Genomic DNA, 9,422 nt, shown 5'->3' with positions numbered 1-9,422 from the left:
GGCTTCCTACGTGTCCCGCGGACGGTGCGTCGTGGTTTTCCCTCAACACTGTTTCTCGTAGCGACTTCGGGACGCACATCTTCCATGACGCGACGTCTTCACTGCCTGCTCGGTGAGGTATGTTTCTGTACAGTGTCTCACCATCCATAACATAGTCCGGGTACTTCTGCGGTTGGGTCCTTATCTTTTCGCCCATGTCCTTGATCCAGCTGCACTCTCCTGAGGTTATTGTTGCCGATGCCTCTTTTACTCTTCGTAGCGTCTCTGGTAGTGGTTGTCTTGATAATGCGTCGGCCACCACGTTTAGCTGGCCCTTTCTGTACGCTATCTCATCCCATCTAGCGATCCTTCCTGAAGGGCTTTCGATGCTGTTGAGCCACTTCAGGGCCATGTGGTCGGTTACTACCTTAAAGTGGTAACCTTCCAGATATGGCCTGAGCTTCCGGATCGCCCAGACGATCGCCAAGCACTCCTTCTCCGTTGTCGAGTAGTTCTTTTCCGCGCCGTTCAGTGTTCGGCTCGAGTAGGAGATTACTCTTTCGCCCTTTTCGGTGTCCTGGGTCAGTATCGCTCCGATGCCGTAGTCGCTGGCGTCTGTTTGCAGGATGAAAGTTCTACTGAAGTCCGGGCATGCTAGCACTGGATCTGCCACGAGTCTTGCCTTAACCTCCTCAAACGCCATCTGGTGCTCTGGTTTCCACTCCCACTTACTGCCTTTGGGCAGCAGGTCGTTCAGGGGTTTGACGATTCTGGAAAAATCGGGTACAAACCGGCGGTACCACGACGCTACTCCTAGGTACTGGCGGAGCTCTTTGACAGACGATGGCGGTTCTAGTTCGGCGATGGCGGCTACTTTTTCTGGATCTGTTCCTATTCCCTCGCTAGTCACTCGATGTCCCAGGTATAGCAGTTCCTTTTTGAAAAATTGGCATTTTTCTGGATTCAGCCTCAGGTTTGCCTCCTTTAGACGCCGGAACACTTCCCTCAGGTTTCTTTTATGTTCTTCCAGCGTGCGACCGATCACTATTATGTCATCCTGGTAAGCGAATGCGTGAGGTGACATCTCGGGGCCAATTACTTGGTCCAAGACTCGCTGAAACGTTGCCGACGCCGAGTGAAGTCCGAACGGCATTACCCTCCACTGAAACAGACCTTTGCCTGGTACCGTAAACGCCATATATTGCCTGCTACTCTCTTCCAGTGGGATCTGCCAGTATGCATCCTTCAGGTCCAAACTGCTGATGTACCGCGCTTCCCTTAGTTGATCTAGGATGTAGTTTATGCGGGGCATTGGGTAGGCATCCTTCACTGACTTCGCGTTGATCTGCCTGAAGTCGACACACAGTCTCCACTTGCCTGTCTTCTTTTTCACCATCACGATGGGGGAGCTGTATGGGCTTTTTGAATGCTCTATGAACCCCATTTGGACAAGCTCGTCCACCTTTACGTTGATTTCCCCTTGAATTTTCGGGTTCTTGGGGTAGTATCTCTGCTTGATTGGCTTGTCATCCTTCATTTTGATCTGGTGTTCTGCCATATTCGATGTTCTCGTCATTGTGCTGAAGTCTGCCAGCTCTGCTTCAAGGAACGCTGTAGTATCGTCCAACTCGCTTACTTGTTGAACAACTGCTACTGATAGCTTCTCCTCAAGCCATCCATTGTGTCGGTTCCTGGCTGGTATTATTATCTCGTGTCCAGCACACCTTATCTCGGTTCCGACTTGTTTCAGGAAGTTCCATCCCAACACTAATGGATCCACTACTCCGGGTAAAATCAACAGGCTCATGGTCACTTGTTTGTTGCCGAATTTGACCTCCACCTCGAGCTGCGCATCAATTCCGCCGCACCTTCCATCTGCCAACCTAACTTGCCGTCTCGTCTTTGTAATCTTTCCTAGAGCAGCAATATTGTCCACCAATTCTTCGCTCACGAAGCTTGCCGTTGCTCCGGTGTCGATTGTGGCTTTGTAGCTGTTCCCACCAATCATCACAGCTGCGGACAACTGCTGCTCCTCCTCGATTAGCTTGCCCGTTAGTTTGGAGAGGTGGCACTGTGCGATCCCCGCTCGCCTCTCTGCGGCTGAGATCGCTGGCCATTTCCCGATCGTTGGCAGCAATCGACGCTCCTGACACCCACCTTGCCGCATATCCAGCAAAACAGCAGCCGCTGGTTTCGACATCCTCTAGCCCAGTGTCCGTTCCCACCGCATTTCCGACAGGCCTCCTGCGGGTCTGTGATATGGGTGGCCTCTTGTGGCCTCTGTGTGTTGCTTGGCGGCCTCCACAAGGTATTGTTTGGCTGTCTCTGTTGCTGTGGGGGTGGTGCCCAATGGCCTCCGCGTGGTGCGTCTGTTGCCTGCTGTCGTCTGGCTTGGTGTGGTGGTGACCATTGGTCGTTTCCTCGTGTGTCCTGGTTATCTTCCTCCTCGCATCTCCTGCATGTCACCTGTGTTGGTGACGCCGACTTTGTCTTTGAGAACTTGTTCTCCTGTGTGAAAACTTCCCGTTCCTTTTCAAGTTCTTCGTACTCATCGGCTAGGATCATTAGCGTGTCCAGGTCCGACACTTTGTATGCTCTTAAGAACATTCGTAGGCTTGGGGTGCAGTTCTCTTTAATGACCCTTAACGTCTCTTTTGTAGAATGTCGATCATGTAGTCCTTGAACGACTCGCTGAAGCCTTGCTTCCTTTGCCGGACCTGGTCCGCCAGCCTGGTGAAGAAGTCTCTTGGCAGGAAATATGTGTGGAAGCTTTCAATGAATTCTGCCCATGCTCTCCATTGCTTATTGTTGGCGATGAACCATTTCAAGGCCCTTCCTTTTAGCAACTCCGGCATCGCTCGAGGGATCATATCAAGCTCCAAACCGTACGTGTTGGCGGACCATTCTACCTGCTCCAGGAACTCGAATGGTTTTTCCGCCCCGTCGAACCTGAACGACCATTCGCGGACCTGCTTAGCGACCTTTGCATAGTCCGACTGGCTTGGTCTCGGGATCAGCGCTGCTGCTTTCTTTTCTTGGCTTGATTCTCTCCTGTGGGCCTCTTTCTGCATGTTGTCAACGCTCAGGCTTGCCACCAGGTTGTCCCCTTCAGCGTTCGTTAACGTACTGCTTGGGCCGGCTCTGTCGTAGTATGTCGCCTCCAGCTCGGCCCAGATGTCGACGAGTTGTGGATCGTTCTCTGTTTCGGAGTAGTATTCCGATAGTGCCTTCCTCATGTCGTCTAGCCTGCCCTCCAGGGCGACGTTGAGCCTCTGTGCGACATGGGCGAAGTCTTCCTTCTTGAGGCGGTAAATCCACTTCTTTCCCATTTTTACTGTGCTGTTCTCACTGTTGCGACAATCACGTTGGGCGCCAGATGTAACGAACCTATTTTGTGTGTCTGCTCGCTACGAGATTCGTGCGGCTAGCTCAGAAGATTGTGCGTTCGTCCCACCAAATTTATATGACGTGATTGCCCCGTAGATCAGTGAAAAAACAAAGGGTTCAAATGGTAACAGTGGGATTTATTCTCGTGGTATTAGTACAACGGGTGTGTGGCTGGGCTGGCTTCGGTATCTCTTGGCTCTGGTTCCGCCGGCTTTCTGGCTCCTCGACGCGTTGACTCGTCCTCCTCTGGATCCTGGGTCTCGGGACGCTCGTAGTGGCCGCCTCTGCTTGCTTGCCGACGCGTTGCCTCGGGGTCTCTTGTTGCGCCTTAGACCCGCAGAGAGTTCGGCCTTGTGGGCTTAGGGAAGCGTCACCGTTCTCAGACTAGGGTGAACAAGCCTTGCTCTCCAGGCTGACGCCTTTCGAGGCAATACCTGTCCCTTGCTCTGTCCCGGACGGTCCCGCTAGGTTCTTGCTCAGTTCGCGCTGACAGTCAAGGCTGCCGCCCGGAGGCTGTCTAGCGGTTCACTTCGCTTTACGCCTAGCGCAGACGAACGTTCCACCCGGCTTCACCCTAATGCGTGACGTCCGCGACGCTCCTGCGCTCCCCAATGAGCTCCGCGCGGCGATGGTAACGTGGCTGCCGGAAATGTCTGCTGGCGTCGCTGTCGATGTCCTCTGCGCTGTCTTCTGACCAGTATCTCGTTGTTCTGGCGCTCGGGGAGCTGGGCGGTCGCTGCTCGGGAACTTCGCCGGTAATCGCAGGGCTCTCCAGGCTGCCGCCTCTTGAAACCGCAAATCGATCTACCGCTCGTCCGTCACGCCAGGTCCTGCTTGGTCGGGCAAGGTACGCTGGGTCGCAGACAACTTTCCTCCCCAAGCTGACGGCTCTTCGTCGTAGGACTCTTTTGCTTGTCTCTGACAGACCCGCCGGGCGACTCGCCAGGGTGTGGTCGTGACAAAGTTAGAAAACAAACGCCTTGACTTAGCCGCGTGATGCCTTTCAGAACTCAGCCACCTGTGTCTCAATTCGGAGATTCCTGATGTCCTAATCCCGAACGTCTCGACGTGGCGATCTTGCTCCTTGTATGCTTCCCACGGCGCTGCTTCCGACGACTCGCTTGGTTGTAGCTCCCTCGTAGATTATTTGCTTGACTGACTGTTTATTTGGTACTTTAATTGATCTTGAAGGTTTGACTCCTCGTGATCGACTGATCCAGCTGCCAGCGCTCTGCGGCCTTATATAGGGCCTCCAAGCACCGTTATTTCCCTTTTGCGCACGGCCCGCTGGATCTCTCCACTCTGGGTCCAAAGTCCGTGCCTCCTGGATGACCCACTTCTCCTTCACGTACCGCTTTCAATCGATGCTCCGCCCACTGCTGCAGTCCCGCTGATTCCCGGGCCGCTTGTGGCACGCCTGTGTGCCGCTCCACTGCCGAGATGTGGCACTTCCTCTCCCGGTCCAAAGTTCACGGGAGAGTCCAAAGTCCGGTGGAGTTCCGTTATCCCCTTTTGCATACGGCACTCTTGCTCTGCCCGCGAAGTCTCCATTTTCTCTCGATCTCCATCCTTGGACTCCAATCTCTCTCGCTCTCCTTCATTGGTCTCCAAACTCTCTCGCTCTCCTTCGTTGGTCTCCAAACTCTCTCGATCTCCTTCATTGGTCTCCAAACTCTCTCGCTCTCCTTCGTTGGTCTCCAAACTCTCTCGATCTCCTCGCCGCGCCGTTACTACGCGAATTCGCCGCGTATCTGGTAAGCGGCCGGCCATCTGCTGCTGCTTCTATTTGTGGGGAGTTATTCAACTTCTCACAAAACATCGAAAACATCGATGTCTCAATACATCGATGTTTTGACACCTCTAATTCAAATTCCATTGAAGACATCCAGCGTGACCGCGCCGGACCAAACGTGAAATACCAATTTAGTCTCAAAAATATACCATAAACTACTATTTCATATTTTACAAAATACCACTATAAATAATAAATAAAACAAATTTTAATATGTAATATGTAAAAATAATAATTGACTTATCGTATATAGAAAAAATAGGGGTTTTGCCATTGCAAAAAATGTTTGTTTTTTATTTCATTTTACAAGATTAATAATATTTCAGTCCAACATAAAACTAAAACAATATGCATTCGTATTCGATTCCATATTCCAATATATATTTAAAGTCTTAAACATAATTAAATGCTTAAAATTAATTTTGTAACATTTTCTTAAAATAGAATACCAGAGGAACTTCTTTGTCCAGTCATCGAGTAACATGTTCTAAAAATAAAATTATAAAGGAACTTCTTTGTCCAGTCTTGTAAGTTTCTTTTAAGATCAGAATATTACATTTAATTATATTTACTAGCCTTCTTCGTCAGAGCTGCTTAAATGAAATCTTTACATAATTGAGATCTTTACATAACATTTGTTCATTGGGCTTAAAATTATTGCACCCATTTTCGCGCAATGATTGTTTTACATGTAATATATGTGATACATTTACATTTTTAAAGCGGTTTTGAGTTTTCGTCTTGATTAAATTAATTTGAGAGAATATGCGTTCGCACGACGCATTAGAAACGGGCAAAATTAACATAGATTGAGCAAATTTCGAAATATTCGCGTGCTGCTTAAGTGACGCAAGCCTACTCAAAATGTCCGTCTGGCACGCTTTGCAGTGCGCATCCATCTTATTTGCGCTCCTGCCCAGCCATTTTTGATTTTCCGGCATAGTCTCCCACTCAGCTCTATATTTTTGCTTATTACTCATGTTCACTATTTGTTTGTTTAAATAGATTATCACAAAATTAAGACTTGATTCGATTCAATATAAAGAGAGCGTCACATTTGTTAAAGTTTGACCAAACCGAAAATACCATATAATACCATAAAATCTAAGAAATATGCTACTAAATACCTATATACCATTAAAATACTTTTGAGTAAAATCAGAGCTGATAAAATTCCAAAAAGTATTTAAAAGACCATATTCGGTCACGCTGAAGACATCTCTCACATATTACTAAAATGATCTATTCACATATGTAAAAATTTTACACACATATCGGTAACATTCTCATCGGACTTCATCGCCCATCTTCACACATCACGACATCTCACATTTATATTTGTTATGAACAATTTATAACCAGTGTCTTGAAATTTCATTTCACACATAGGCGTTGGCGTTTACCAGTTTTATTCTGTACGGGACGGCCAAATAATTCTTCCTCAACCTTTAATTGGTCTGAAAGTAACATAACACTCAAAAAAAAAAGTTTGTGAGCGTGGCAAACTTGGGTCAATCGATAGGTAGTGATGAGAACAGTACATTTCAATTAAAATTTGCATTCTACCATTAAAACTGTGTGAGCCACAGTTTCGGGCAGTTTGTAAGCGTTAGGGTGGGCGTGGCACATTGACGAAACTAACTTGCGCTGCGCAGGAATCTTTAGTATTGCAGCTATTTTAGTTTCCGAGATCACAGCGTTAAAATTAATTATTTCACCAGTGAATTATTTAAAAAAAGGGTGAACTTTTGTTTAGCTCCAACACCCGATCTCGTTAAAACTTTCAATAGCCACTATATTTGGGGTCCTGATTACGGGAAAAATAATTAAAGTTGACGCACATAACGGGATCATAAAAATATAAAATATATTCGAATATATTAACTTAATCAAAAAGTTTGCCAGGGATAAATGAAAGCTATTAAAGAAATGAGTAATTTATGCTTTATAAAATTTTTCTGTAAACCTAACAGTTTTCGTTAAAAAAAAATATAATTACATTTTCACAAGGTTTGAAACTAATAAACCGTTGGAGCACTTGCGTCATTTTGCCCGATATATCGCACGGATGCTTGTTGTTGTGTCACTCGTTGTTTTAGTGATGGTACGACCAAAACACGAGAAAGGCATTAAAATTTTTGAGAACACGAAACTAAAAAAATAAAGTCCGGATGAACGCTGAGATCTTGTAACCTATAAGAGCTAGGCTATTGAGATTTGGCTTGCAGGTTCCTGAGCTTCCTATGCAGCGCAAGTTTGTTTCAGCAATGTGCCGTTCGTGGGCGTTAGAGTGGGCGTGGCACACTTTATTTCGGGTCAATCGATTGGTATTGATGAGAACAATACATTTTAGCTAAAATTTTTATTCTAGCATCAAAACTGTAGGAGCCCAGTTTTGGGCGGCTTGTGGGCGTAAAAGTGGGCGTGGCACATTGCTGAAACAAACTTGCGCTGCGTAAGAAGCTCAGGAACCTGCAAGCCAAATCTCAATAGCCTAGCTCTTATAGTTTACAAGATCTCAGCGTTCACCCGGCCGGACAGACAGACGGACAGACGGACATGGCTAGATCGACTCGGCTAGTGATCCTGATCAAGAATATATATACTTTATGGGGTCGGAAACGCTTCCTTCTGCCTGTTAAATACTTTCCGACGAATCTAAAATGCCCTTTTACTCTAAGAGTAACGGGTACAATGACCCATTTAGATGAGTATCATTAACAGTATAATGACCATTTATAAAAATGGCACCTTCTTGGATTACATTAACTTTCTTGTTATATTCAATAATTTTATTGCAAAGAGATTTTTCACCATTTAGTAGTCTAGTAAAACAAGTACTTTCTGGGCTTAAAGTGCAATAGTTATTAAATATTTCTGTCTTAAAATTATAAATTACGTAGTACCTATTGTTACATTTCGCGACATGATTATCAATTAATAGTTTTCCATCATTGTGTGCGATGGATCTTGCGTTATACACTTGGGAACGGTATTTCAATTAACTCTTGGTATATGGCGATTTTAAATTTGGATATATCTAAAATGTCAGTAATTACTATAGGTTTGTGTTCGTGTTTATATATTTCTTGGATTTCTTCAGCGTTTAGAATTTTAGTGTTGAAAACATCTATTTTGGCTAAAATAATTGTATCCATTAAATTCATCAGATCGTAATTGAGCAAGCGAAGACGGTGTTTTCTGAAACGAAATTCTTGATTTCAATGTTGAGTTTATTTTGAACCTCCTTTACAACTAAGTATTTTGTGAATGAATCAATACAAGTAATGAACACTAAATTCTGAACGTAAGAAATGTCGAAATGCAGATTTTCTCCTTCTTTATTTAGGATGGGTGCTTGACCAATTGGACTTAGTACAGGGTGTCTATTATATTTGTTATTATTACATATTGTGCAGTTCTTTATGTACTCCTGGAGTCTTTTGTTCAAATTTGGCCAATAGTATAGTCTGTTAATCTCGGCTGAGGAACTTGTGAGATGGTTCCAAAGCCGCCTAGCTGGGGCAACCGAGCGGGTCGCAGGTTGCGGATAGCGGACGACCTCTCTCAAGGTCAACTGTGAATAAGCTGGTGGGATAAGTCAAACACGGTACCGTGGACGGAAACCCCAGTAAATAAACAGTCCCGGACAGCCAGCGGGTATTTTGCAACGAAGCAATACCGACGATGCGAGTTGTTCAGCCGCATCTAAATAGTTGCTTTACACAAACCCACTCCCAACACAACACCTACCCAACTCCCCTCCCAAACAACATCTCACTCCGGGCCGGACTACGGTGTAATACGGACCGTGCCAAGAGTCAGCCTGGCTGGGGGCCCGGATCAAAGATAGCCCAGTCTCAAACGGTGTGCTCAGGGACATGGCGACCCCCTGTTCTAACTATCGCCTTACCCGGGCATCGCGGATCTCTGCCCGGGCGGACCTTTCCCCTTCTCCGCAACTCGTGGGACCAAAGTATGGATCAAAAAACAAAAGACAATATAACAAAAAACATAGAGACGGGTACTATTAAAACACCCATGGATAAGACGAACACTGGTTCCACCTTCCATACCAGCACGGCCCAGAAAGGGCCGCATCCCAAACTGGGGATGATGGGTGGCAGAAAGCCAACCGCAAACGCCTCCGCTACTTGCGCATCTGCTCCGCTACGGTAGGCACTGCCAAGGCGCTCGGGCCACCCGCTGGTGCTAAATATACATACGCAGAAAGGCGGACTGCCGCCCAGACTCTGCGCTCACA

The sequence above is a fragment of the Drosophila suzukii genome, unplaced genomic scaffold (assembly GCF_043229965.1).
Source record: "Drosophila suzukii unplaced genomic scaffold, CBGP_Dsuzu_IsoJpt1.0 scf_5, whole genome shotgun sequence".
Taxonomy (NCBI): domain Eukaryota; kingdom Metazoa; phylum Arthropoda; class Insecta; order Diptera; family Drosophilidae; genus Drosophila; species Drosophila suzukii.
This window is presented reverse-complemented; position numbering follows the sequence as displayed.